The 13,630-nt window shown below is 37.6% G+C and overlaps 1 protein-coding gene across 1 annotated transcript in view; it reads right to left on the minus strand.

Annotated features, from left to right (window-relative positions):
• CNTN5 (contactin 5) overlaps positions 1–13,220 on the minus strand; it is a 591,619-nt gene extending 578,399 nt beyond the window's left edge. Inside the window, exon 1 of the mRNA XM_085216325.1 lies at positions 11,929–13,220. The gene's annotated coding sequence lies outside the window, so the exon portion shown is untranslated. The remainder of the gene's footprint in view (positions 1–11,928) is intronic.
• Positions 13,221–13,630: the final 410 nt, after the last annotated feature.

Below are 13,630 nucleotides of genomic sequence, written 5' to 3' on the forward strand. Positions count from 1 at the left end.
TAATCCTTGCAGTGTTTTATGTACAACGCACAACATGTTTACAGGTTTGTTGTGGAGCTTCTGTCAGCCCTCCAAAGTCAGTGTGAAATTTGAAGATCAAGCCAGGCAATCTATTTGGTGTGATTATAATTAATAAAGGAGTTATAGAGAAAATCTGTCCTAAGTTACAGCTCAGGAGCCTCAGTGTGGGCTGAAATATTACAGCTGATTCAGAGAGGTGGACACAGTGGGTGAGCCCTGTAGACATATTTCTGAAGTGCTGCATTAGCCAGAAAATATTATTGTTCATCAGACCTGTTTCATCACCATCTAGTCTCCAGATAAATAAATAAATAAAATGTTTCTTTTATGCTGTTGCTAGTGAATCACATTTAACTGTAATAATTAATAATCAACTTGTTTAAAATTATTTTTAGCAGTTTTCAGATCTTGAATATTTTTATGATCTAAACAAACAAAAAAAAATAACACATTGATAGAATTTGTTGTTTTTATAAGATATAAAGCATAAATATAAATAATTTTTTTGATGTTAAGGAGTATGTTTATTGAATATTTAAGATAAAAATGCAAAAAAACTGTAATTCTTAACGTCCTATACCATATCATTAAGTAAAGAGTACGTGCAATCAATATTTTTGCCTTCTTTAACGACTTGTCTAGAACTTCACCTAAGATTAACTTTACAGCACTCAAAGCTGTTTATGTGGAGGTGCAGTTTAAGCCCATGTATGAAATTGCACACATATGTGAGTGTGAGTTTGTTCAAGTCACGATTGTTATCGCCACTGTTCCAGCATACTCAGCAAAGGGGCTTTGTCCTTTCTGTAGGCAGACTCTTGGCTTTCTCTCCTCTGCATCAACATTTACGATAAAATGTCAGCAAATTTGGCTAAGAGATGCATCTTTGCCCTGTTTTCTCTCCGAATATACAGAGAAATGAGAAGTCACCACCTGCAATTTAAATGTGCTTAAGATGTTTATCTCCTACAGGACCTGGGGATTAACTAATGTTAACCATTGTGTTCCACTGAACTTTTTTTCTATTAGCTCCCTCTCCTGTCTGTTTTTTTTTTTGTTTGTTTGTTTGTTTACCATATATTTTTTCATAGCTTCTGTATTTTCATGCCCTCATTTTTAACTCCTCTGAGACCTTCTTCTCTGAGTTCATCTCCCACAACTCTTGCCAGCTGGGGAGTTCGCAGCTTTCTTATCCAGATGGTAGTCGTAACCTGGCACCCTGCAAGAATTGATTGGTCACTAAGATCCAAACATTAAATATTTAAAGTGGCACCACACCATTCATAAAGTGGAACATAAAGTGTTTGTTTACTCTCTGCTAATTATTTTAGTCAAAGCAGGCAGACTCAACTGTCTGCATTATTAATTAAACCTCTAAAAAAGATGCTAAGGACAGGAAATGCTCTTCTCTGCTGGTAATAGTGCTGAAGAATAAGAGTAACTCTCATTAGCCACGTGACAAGAAGAAAACTTTTTCCCCCAAACTGGGCCAAAACAGAGCTAAAGAAATCATTTTAGTTCATATATACAAAATGGTTGGGATAGAAGCTTATTAGCCATGAAAGTTCAGATTCTAGCTCTGAAGGAAATATGTTTAGCGCTACTGATTTAGGGTGATAGAATAGTTTGAGTTGGAAGGGATCCTTAAAGGCCATCTAATACAACTCCCCAGCAATGAATAAGGACATCAACAGCTAGATCAACTAGGTGCTCAGAGCCCTATCCAGTCTGGCCTTGAGAGTTGCCAGGGACGGGGCACCCACCACCTCTCTGGACAATTACCAGATGCCTCCTCATCCTTATTGTAAAACATTTCTTCCTTATACCCAATCTAAATCTCTCTTCTTTTAGTTTGAGATTCTAGTTTTGCCTGAGACTATGAAAAGTATCTATGCAGTCAAATGGCAAAGGCTCACATCTCTAAAGTAATGTACTTCCAAAACAAATCAGTTGAAGGTTATTTTAAAGAAAAAAAAAAAATTCCCCACAACTTCTATCATTATTTAATTGTTTTGCAAATGCTCCTCTAAGAGCAACACATACTCATCACTTGGTTGTGCCATCAGCAATGCTATACAGTGAAAGAAATCAGAACAAAAACTCACGAGTGCTGAAAAGAACAGTGTAAAACCAACCAACCAACCAAATAAATAAATAAATAAATAAAACAAAAGCAAACAACTCCCTCAACAATTATATATTTCTGGTATGAAATTCAATATTTTCACTGCATAACCTGGAGCAATGCGAGTTTTCTGCACTGGGATTTCCAACTTGAACCTGAAACTCTTGATTCATTCCATCAGAAGTTCCACATGTCACTGAGTGCTGATTTGCAGTTTAGGAAAACTACTCAAAATTCTCCTTTTTTATTAGACACAAGGGGATAGATCCAAAGAGAGCAGAAGCGACGCAAAGAGGTGGGATAGATGCGAGTCTACATGTCTGTGAATTGCAGCTTTAGAGTGCTGCAGAATATAAAGCCTACCTCTCTGCTGTGTGTCTCCACAGGACTCTGGAGCCTAATTATAAGGCCTTATGAAAAAGTTCTGCTTGTCAGCAGCACCAGCAGGGGAAAAAAATCCACATTTTTGCACATTCACAGAAGAATAAAATATTTAGGCAGAAAATCATCATTGCTGCAGATGGACACTTATAGGACAAAAATGGGTAATTTTTGTGCAGCTCTGCTGGTTGCTAGCATAGCCAGAATCCATTTAGTAGCAGATTTAAAGTTCAGCCTAGAATTCCTCAGTTGCTGTCACTGGTGAAAATATAATTCACAGTGTGGCTGGGGTTGAGGGCCTCAGGTAAATTCAAGGTCAGGGGGAATCATAAAATGAGCAGGGAAGACTCCAGAATTAGCAGCACTGTACATGCTTCTGCCAGCATGGAATTTGACTCAGGATGGTTCTCAGTCCTTCTGGGTAAGGTTTAGCCACAAAAGCCAGATCACATTCACAACAAGGTAGTATGTGAGAATATGCTATCTCCACAGAAATGAAGATAGAGAACTAGAAGCAGCACTGGAGACGTGCACTGACAGGGAAAGAAAGAAGTGTTTAGCATTTTCAGATGGGCTTAAACTGCTGGCTTTCTGTGTTTAAGGACACAACCTTTACATACAAGCTCTGATTGAGAAAACATATACCTATATTTTACACTAGATATTACAAGGATCACAAAGGTACTTTTAGGACAAATATAACATAAAAGGATGGTAGGTACAGCTCTGATTCCCAGTGGTGTTGAGGTGATAGCTTCTACCCAGTGTATCCAAAAAACTCGATAAGCTTGATCTGTTCTCTGCACACTCTGTGTGACCCTCCTTATCCCCAATACTGTCAATTTGCAGGTACGTGTATATGACAGATGAGGAGCAGTTTATGTAGATATCCCCCTTCTTCCCCCCACTCAGTACCAGCAGAGAAAGGGGGACACATAACTACAAAGTCCCCATCATTGCTGAACTAAACAGCCTGTGTTTACAGCCTGTCAGTGGAAAACCTAGCTCTCAAGCTGCAGTGACCTGTGCTTTCAGCTTCGGGTAAGTGTTTTTCTCTTAAGCTTGTTAAATGCAGTGTGAATTTTATGTGAAAGTGCTTTTTTCTTATTCCTTTTTTCTTTCTTTTCCCCCTGCATCACCTAATTTGACAGTCCTTGGAGTGCTAGAGAGTCTCTTTAATGCACCTTGAGACACAAGGACTCTGGCTTCACTGTATTAACAAAATACATTTATTTGTTGCTTTCATACATGGCAATGAGAGTGATGAAGGGTTGTGTTTTCAATACTTCCCTGATCTCCTTCTTCTTTGTCTGACATTGCAATCAAGTTTGAATTACAGAAAAGGCAAATCAAGCATAAAAATTAAGAAAACTAAATGCATGCCAGCCAACATGGGGGAAAATCTCAGGTGTTAAAGAAATTAAAAGAAAATGGCAACAAAATAGATTGCACTGGGGGTAGAAATAAATGAAGTTGTAAAATCCAATCATATACTTTTATAGAGGTTAACTAATAAATTCAAAACAAAAATAATTTAAGGCAATAAAAACCTCATGTGGCAGGACCTTCTGTCTGTAGTCTGACAAAGTTTCTATTGACTGAATAGACAGAATATTTCCTTAAAAAAGGTGAAGTGTCTTCAAATCTGTTGTATGGTCTAAAGAAGTACGATAGCTCTATGTACAAAGTAATTCTGGAAGCTAAACTTGTGTGATTCATTTTCTTTTCAAAATTAATGGATGGATTTTTTTTCTTATGCACTTCAAAAGACAAAATTAGGCTCAGTGAAAGGTAAACCTTTTTATTTTGCTTTGTTTCTCATCAGAATACTCTAATAAAAACTTGGATAATAACTAAAAGCCCAGCATCACTGTCTCACATCTAACTGTTTACACTCTGTTTCTTCTACTGACAAAATATTCTAGATCTTATTATACCACCTACAGGTAGATTTTAGAGAATACTAAGCTGCTTAGTTGCACTACTGTAAGTTGCAAAAAGCAAACATGTCCATAACTTTTTTGGATAGGTTTCTCCTAACCCACATCTGTTAAACCAGTCCTCCACAATAAGAGAATTATATCCTTCCTAAAATCTTAGATAACATAAAACAAGCACAGTTGTGGAAACAAACAGTATTTTCAATATCTATTAAATGTTCAACTAACCACACTTTCTCTTATATCCATTTTTATTTGATACAGAATGTCACATGGAACACCTATAATCACTTCCTTTTGATGCAGAATAACAAACCACTTGTAAGTTTTTCTGTCATACTTGAGACTCTTTTACAGATCCAGCATAAATCACAGGCTACTTATATATTAAATATAAATATTAAATATAAATACATTTAATATATTTAACATTTTTGTAAGTCTTGAAAGAAATCTATAAATTTCTTTGCCTTCCTTAATTAATGAAGTTATGCTGTTTCTAAAAAACTACTTTGCAAAGATTGTCAGAGAAGGAATCTGGGAAGTATTTTAAGCATACTTAATGAAAACTTGCAGGGATAACAGAAATTTTGGACATCTAACTTCTGGAGGAAAATGACCTTTCAGAGGGAAATGACTTTCAATATCCCTGTGTGCTGAATCCTTCTCAACTTGCTCAATGTTTCCTGCTAATTTTCCAGAAAAGCATTCCAGTTTTTGCAGAGCTTGATCTATCAGTCTGTCTTGCTTTTCAGAAAATATGCTAGAGTGTAATCCAAGTTCAACTAAATGATTCTACTTTGATGCTGCATATCGTGTTGTTGATTAATACACACCTTGTGCAAACACTCACCTCCTACCTGATGCCTTCAAGAATGTCACAATTTGTTGTTGATGACTTAAATTTCCACCAAAGATGTCTTGTGAAATCGCAAACAGGATTATGCCCATCAGAGAATGACTCAGGCTCAAAGTGATTGATAAGGCAAATAAATACTTGGATGTTAGCAATCAGTCAGTTGTAATACGCAAGAGGGGAAACAAGACTGCAGACGTTTAAGCTATATATCATGTTTTCTAAATTATCTCTTTGTGTGCCTATGGTCCTCTTCATAAATTATCCCGCTTCATTATCTGATCTGTTCTAAGTTTTCAATTATGACTCTTCTCAGAACCATGTAACAGTCACTTTCGCAGCATAAGGATACTTCAGTGTCCAATACATATCTTCCAAAGGCCAGATAGAAGAATTACTACACTGCAGTTTGAGTTGAGAATCTGTGCACACAAGCATCAAAGAGATGTTATGACATCAGAGAAGTTAAGGCTTTATTCCCAGATTCCCTGAGCTAAGCTTTATGTAAGCAATAAAACATGACACTGCATATGTTACAGTGGAGTAGAACATTTTGAGCATCTAGCAAGGCATGAGACAGAAAAATCAAGCAATTGTTTCACCTCCGATGTGCAGAAGTGAAAAATAAGTAAATAAATAAAGAAAAGCCATTGTACAGGATATTTGGCTTCTCTAAATCATTTTTTTGGATTGACCAAAACAAATGCAACATTTTAATAAGGAGACCCTACCTTCAAACCAAATCTAAAATGAAAGTCCATACACTTGTTTTCAGTAAGGTTCACTTTGCATGAGATTTTGGATAGCTGAAGAATGAATTGATTTAGAAAAGAAGTCTAAAAAGCATGCACTTTAGGCATAAGTCCAGCTGTGGACTGCCAGTACAACAAACTCAGAAATATTTGCTGGACATTTTGTAGCAGGTGTATGTGATTATAGTGCTAAGTCTGTAAAAGACCATGGTAGAATGGCTGTGTGACATAGGTGTCTTCCCTTAGATGCTAGCTTTTCAAAGGTCACAGAGAGGAAAAGACAGAGAGCTCTTGAATTGAGCCATATGTTCTTTCATTCAGGAGCCATTTTGTATTTACAGCTCCAAGTACAATGCAATATTGATCTATGATTATAGCATCTAGTTGCTATGGTGAGGATAATAATGATAAGGTTTATAACGGAGTCAAATGAACTTTCAAAAAAAAAAAACCACAAAAAACCAATTCTCCTATTGTAAGCAGAATTCTAAATACTATTTAGAATGGACTTCTGATGTGAATTAGACAGTTGGGTCATCTGCATTCTAAACTGACATCTGCCTTTTTGGAAATTAATATGCATTTTTGTAAATATGTGTACCTCCAGGTTATGCCTACAATTTATATATGCAGTCAGTGATCTGTACATCAAAGTAATTTAAATAGTAGGTAGATAATTATTTTTTAACTTCCTTCAGCTTTCAAACTATATATTTGCAGCCCTAGAGACAAACTTTGATACTTTGGATCAAAAACTGGACTGTATAATATTCCAAGCAGTGAATGCTTGTGCATAAGAAATTAGTAAGCATAGAAACAAACAAACAAACAAAAGTTGATTAAAATTCTGCTCAGTTGTAGTTTTTGTTCTGAAGTTCCAATGATTGTTTGGAAAGCAACCACATCTTTGTATGATAGGCATACTGAAATTTCTATTCAGGAGTGGAATGGCTCATGAAATTGTCAATGTTTTATTTTCCAATCATTTCAGAAACTGTCCCTCACCCAAAGCCACTAGAAGACTAAATGACAAGAAGTAAAGGTGAATGAATAGTCTTGAATGCATCACAATAATGAGAATATAGCAAATCTGGTTGATTTTGGCAGTCCATCAGCACTGAATTACACGAAAGTTTTCCAACAAGTTCAGAATAATTTTTAGAGCAACTAAAATACTTCACAGTTGGAAGATGTTCTCTCTGAAAGCCATCTCAGAAGAAGCAGTAAAATATATATATTTTATATGTATATATATATATATATATACTTCAATATATATACTACAAATTTTGTTGACTCATTTTCAAGTGATTTTGTTCTTTAAGTTTCAGGCAAATGCTGAAAGCATAATTTGGGGGAAAATTATTGCAACACACATCTTCTGAATATATCCTTTTATGGCTAAACAAGAATTACAACTTTTTAAATATAGTATTTGAATATCTTCTCAAAATTATATTATGAGGAGGTTTTGCCGTTAGATCAGATACTTCTGACACTTCGAATAAAGTCTATTTCATTCACCCAGTCTATCTTGGTTGAATGCATTGGTGTAATAAGTTGCTAGTAATCAGGATCATTACATCCACAGGGTAATTCTTGTCCCTCAAGTACTTAATGGAGACTCTAAAACCAACAGAAATAAAATGGGGTTCGTGAATTCTTGCAAATTGTTGTAATTTGGCAAGGGAAGATAATTGCAAGACTGAGCTGATACTCTATCTACATCAATTACAAAGCTGTACATTTAAGTCTCCACCAAAATGATTTGTAGGCAAGGAGTCTTGTCAGCAATATAGTAAATCTTAAACTTCTGGCTACTAAGTATACAGCATTCCTCACTCATAAAGGGGCTGAAGTCCGTCTTTCATATGTTAAATGAAAAATTCTCATCCCTTACCCATCTCAGCAATTGCAGCGAACTATCTTCAATATCTGTCTGCTTTTAGTTCTAGCAGCAGAAGGTTCTCCAAAGATACCATCACAGTTTAACACCATTTACAGTAAAGCCTTCAAGAGTATCGTGAAAAAGGAAACTCCCAGAAGATGTTTTTGATGGATGGAAAGAGTTTGATGCATTTTCTATTTCCAGATATGGGAACAGAAAAAATAACCATTTTTCCAGAGACTGATATGTAAGCTTTGTCCTAAAGAAGATGTGAAGATGTGAATTGCAGTGTTGATAACGACTACATGAAAGCATAAGTAACCCTGTCATTTTGATACAATCTCATGGCTCTTTAAGCCTTGGAGTTGGTCTGAGCAGGTGACTGAAGAACATCAATTGTAACACAGATGGTAATACTAATGTTTTATTATATTCACAGCATACAGAATCCGACATCATATTCCCTTGTTTTGCATCCACTTACATCCACCTAAAACTTGATTTGAAGCTTTTATAAAGTACAGCAGAAAATCACTCTGAACTTCCCTTTAGAGAACAGTGTATAAGCAAAGATCCCATTTTTGTATGATTCACGCACATAAGCCAAGAAATTCATTTAAAAAATCTAACAGATTACATATTCTTCTACTAACAAAAAACCGCTACTGCCGTTTCTATTTTTGCTTGCAAAGACACAGCAGCTACTTCAATATATACTATATGTGGGTGTTTAAGCACATACAGATACACAGACATACACACATTATGAAGCTTTGAAATCTTATTTATCTTACAAAGTTTTAACAAATTCATAATTATTCTTTTTAAGGCACTGGCCTCTAATGGAGTGTTATTGATCAAGATTGTCGGAAGATAAAACTCAGCAGGGACTCCATCACTTCCAAACAGAATATTTTCCCCTTGCAAAGTGCTAAGAAGTTGATAATGAGGGGTGTAACAGACTCTGAGAAAAAAGCATCCAGAAGGGGGAAGGAAATTTTATGAAACAGTTGCCCATATTACACTAACAAGCAAAAGCCTATTTGACGTTGATTTTCAGGATTTAAAACTACAGTAAAGACTGTGACAGATTACAGTTTAGTGCTTTAGAGTATAAGAAATTGTTCAAATGACTGAGGTGGTCTAGAAACTGTGAGAAAGTGCAAAGCACAAGCTGATAGGGGGAGCACATGAAGGGAGAAGATCAAGAGGGGTGAATTGTGCGGTGAATTCAGAGGGACTGAAATATCTGTGTTGCAGGTTACATGCAGAAATACTGAATTGTTCAGACAACAAACAAACAAACCAACCAACCCACAACAATTTCTGCAATGTCACTGAATCAATCACTGCAGTTGGCTCAATGCCAGCCCTTTGGCATGTACACTTTTAACGTATGGTTTCCTATGATGCATTTAGTAAAGACTTGCATTAATTACTTAAAATAAACATCACTATAATTAACATAGTCAGAAAACTTTCAGTGTGCCAAATCTTTTCAGTAGAGCAGATTTTTCTATGCTGCTAGCAAATCACATTTATTATTTTTGAACATGCCAGCTTTACAACAAACAAGAAAGAAAAATGAATCTCAGGCTGTCACTTAAAGCATCACACTTTTAACCTCCTCCTTTCACCCAGAGCTCCTTACCTTTACTGACACCCTCTGGTCCCTATCTTTAAGTCAGGCTGGAATTCACTCCAGCACTCCTTCGAAAAATTTACTTTCCAAATCAATATTTTGTGGAGCACACAACTAGACATTTTCTGAAACCCCCATAAATCATATCACAATTCCCCAGTAGCCTACCATGTCAGCAACTTATTCAGGAGACTCCAGCAAATTTGCCAGTCATGACCTTCCCGTACAGAACTTGTACTAACAGACATCTAAGTTATGCATTTCCTAAAGTTGTCCTTTATTATTTCCTAACAGTGGAGTTTTAATCATCTCCTTTAACTTAGCTGCCAGGTTATTTTTCCTCAAGAACTGTTTTCAGAGCTGTTTCCTTCCAAGTGTTCAGTCATAATTTAGACAATTGTATTTTTGATTTTTTTAAAATTATTTTCCATTTTCATTCTTGTTATATTTGCCCTCATTATAAAATGAAACGAAGATTCTCTGTCATTTTAACATAGATTTAAAAATAAGGCCTTTGGCTTTATATCAAGCAATAAAACCACAAATCTGGAGGTCTCAGTTTCTGGACCATCTGCAGCTACTGTCACACTTCCGTGTCACACACACTGCTACTTCTGACTTTCTGCATTGGCTTTTGCTCTGTAAGTTTTGGAGACAGGAGAACTACATGTTGAATAGCACACTTCTTAAACGATTTGGCTGTTATCACCTTCCAGAATGCCTCACACTTCATTCTCCTCATGTATATATATATATACTTTTTGTCTCTTAAGACTTTGTCTGCTTAACCACGTCTCTTAATCACTCACACAGCTAGAGGTATATTGCCACAGAGGGCCACTGCATATGAAATATTCTTTAATTACCAGAGTTCATGTCTCAGTTTTCTATCTCCCTTTTAGTATACTTCACACTAGAAAACAAGCTTCTTCCCAATGCAGGACAGATATTGAAAGGTATTTGAAACTGCTAATAAATGCAGTACTAATTAAAGACAGATTATGAAAAGGATATATTTGCAAATTCTGATAGATATTTTGATAGCACTTTAAAGTAATGGACCAATTATTCCTAATTCTTTTGGTACTCTCTGTAATGATATTAATCATGACAAACTGATTTTGTGTAATCTTGATTGCCATAAAGTACTTCTGAAGGAGTTCGACTATAACTCAAAAATAATTCATTCCACTTTTATTAAATGGAAAAAAATGCCATCCAAATTTTAATTATCAGGAATTCCCCATAGCTTTTGGCTAACAGTCACCATGTTGTTTACCCATAGTTTCAAACTTAAGGATCTGATCCAAAGCTGACAAAAGACTACAGTAATGCTGTATGTCCTGTAAAAGATTGTGACCTCAGGTCCTTCATTAAAAACATCATTGAAAATGCATCATCCAAATAACATATTAAATTTTAAATAGTAATGATCATAAAAGGAAATGAACTTTACCAAAATGTTATATTTCTGACTGGCTGCAACACACAGAAAACTTTACTCCTAGGATGTCACTTTACATCATCGTGTATTTCTTATGCTTTTACAAAGTTTCTGTGCTCAACATGAATGAAACTAAACATCTGAGTAAATACAGATAGAGTAATGGGTACTGATAAAAATCTTAGTAATTGTTTCATGCTGTATGCTGTAGGAGTAACACTCAGTTCATACCAGCTCATAGGCATTCCAGATTCCAGTCCCATCCACTTCACCTCAGAGAGGAGAAATCAGTGCATCTTTATGTAATTCCATCTCTTCTGCCCATCAGCACAGGAGAGCAGTGCTTGCACTGCACTTCTCTAATTCAGGAGATAATTGTTTATCCCAAAGCAAAGTACCATTCCAAACTTCAGAAAACAACTTTCAGTGCATTGCTATAAACTCGATACGGTACATTATTTTGTTTTACCCTCAAGCATTTTCTGGTAGCTCTTCTAAACATAAAAAAAATTAGCACATTAAAATAGGCATTCTTTCTCCGGAGCATGTATTTGTACTCAGAGCCCCACAGCTCCCCTCACAACTCATTCACTGCAGTAGTTTGCTAGCTATTTAGATGACAGAAAGCACGTAACATCACAGCAATATCTGCCTCAACTTTTCCGCTCAATTATGATAGCAATTTGAAGGCAAGAATCTAAACAAAAAGCAAACCACATCAACCTGCAGTAGGAGCCCAGAAGCGAGATCTCTCACCATCGCTGGCTTCACAGACTTCTCCAGGAGATGCCGCGATGAATATTACAACAAATTATCTGCCCACACTCCGGAGTGTAACAGGGAAATCAGTGCCAGTTGGGGAACAGCGACGACACTTACCGCGGCGGTGCGCCGTCTCTCTCTCTCTCTCTCTCTCTCTCCCTGACTCTCAGTCTGTCTTTCCCATCCTCCCGACAGCCTCAAATAGAGCAGTCCCTTATACTGTTCAGCCTGTGGGGAGCAGAGGATTGCAGAGTTGGTTGGTTTTGTTGTTTCTGCTTTTTTTTTTTTTTTTTTTAACCATCCAGAGGTAGCACTCCCGACCCGACCGCCTCTCCTCTCCGCGCTCACTGCTGCACAGACCCAGGTGAAGACATCCGCGCCTCCGGCTCCCGCGAGCCCCTCCCGGCCCCCCCGTGCCCCCTCCCCGCCGGGGTGGGGGGAAAGAGGCACCTCCCCCGGCTGAGCCCGGGGGCGGGGGGCTCTGCCCGCCCCCGGCGGTGTGTACTTGTGTGTGTGTGTGTGTGTACGTGTGTGTGTGTGCGTGTGTGCGCCAGCTCACGCCGCGCCCCTACCCTTAAGCACATGCGGATACCCACCGCATCACAGCAAAGGGGCGACTTGGCGAGCGCTCTCCGCTGCTTCCCTTCCCAAGCCACCAGCTTTCCCCAGTAACCATTTTATCCCCCATCATTGCCTTACAGACAGAATTTTTATTTCCTTTTTTTTTTTCTTCTTCTTTTTTTTTGCTTAAATGCATTTTATTCTCCTCCGGCATTGATTTCTCTCCTTCTACCAACACCCTGCGCCGGTTGCCTTCACCGCACACCGCACAGTCCTTCTCTTCACACCACGGCAGCAGCTGTAACTGGAACAGCCCTGGAGCCGGCAGACCTCTCTCCTCTCCCCTCCCATTTCCCTCCATCCACCTGCTTCTCGCTGCACACTGTTCCGACACAGCACCCCCGCTCCTCGCTGCTGCGCTCCCCGTACATTGCGCGGAAACTGCGCGAACCGCGGAGCCGCGCCCCGCCGCTGCGCAGAGCCCCAGGCCGGCTGTGCTTCTGCGAGTTGTCCCCTGCGTTCCTCGGCCGCTTCGGTGCTCATCTATGCATGCAGTGCGCACTCCCACCCCGCACCTCTCTCTGACGGCTACCCTCAGGATCAGGACTGATTTAATTCTTTTCTTTTTTTCTTCCTCTTTTTTTTTTTTTTTTAATTAATTAATTAATTTATTTATTTATTTATTCTTCTGTAGCAACGGCAACTTTCTACTTTAATGTTTATGTTTCTCTGCCCTTCTATACTTTTTTTTTCCCCTTGCTTTTTTTTTTTTTTTCATCTTACACAAGTAATTAGGTTCTTTTTTTAACTTCTGCATTAACTGAGTAATTGTTTTCCAGTTCCCATTCACCGAGATTTTTCCCTGCTTCAGTGACTCCATTTCAGTGGTTAATGCTTTCTGAACCCATATGATGTACAAATATATATGTATGTACGTTTTTCTCTACTGATTTCTTTTATTTGTCATGTATTCATTTATTTTTTTATTTTATTTTAAGAAATCATTATTTGTTTTAGATGAATAGGAAAGAAGAATCATTCAGTTTTGGAAGTTGCTGGAGTTCTTGCTCTGTTCTAGCCTTATATCTTGGCGATTCCAACGCACTTTTTTCCCGACGTCTTTTTCATGTCTTTCATACTGACACCTCTAGAAAGATAACTTATCAACAGAGTGACAAAGTTTTATATCCTTTTGTGGTCTTGTGTGCTATATTGAAAGTCTGACAGAGGCTTTACAAATCCAAGTCATATGAGTTCT

The sequence above is a fragment of the Meleagris gallopavo genome, chromosome 1 (genome assembly GCF_905368555.1).
Source record: "Meleagris gallopavo chromosome 1, MGAL_WU_HG_1.1, whole genome shotgun sequence".
Classification (NCBI taxonomy): domain Eukaryota; kingdom Metazoa; phylum Chordata; class Aves; order Galliformes; family Phasianidae; genus Meleagris; species Meleagris gallopavo.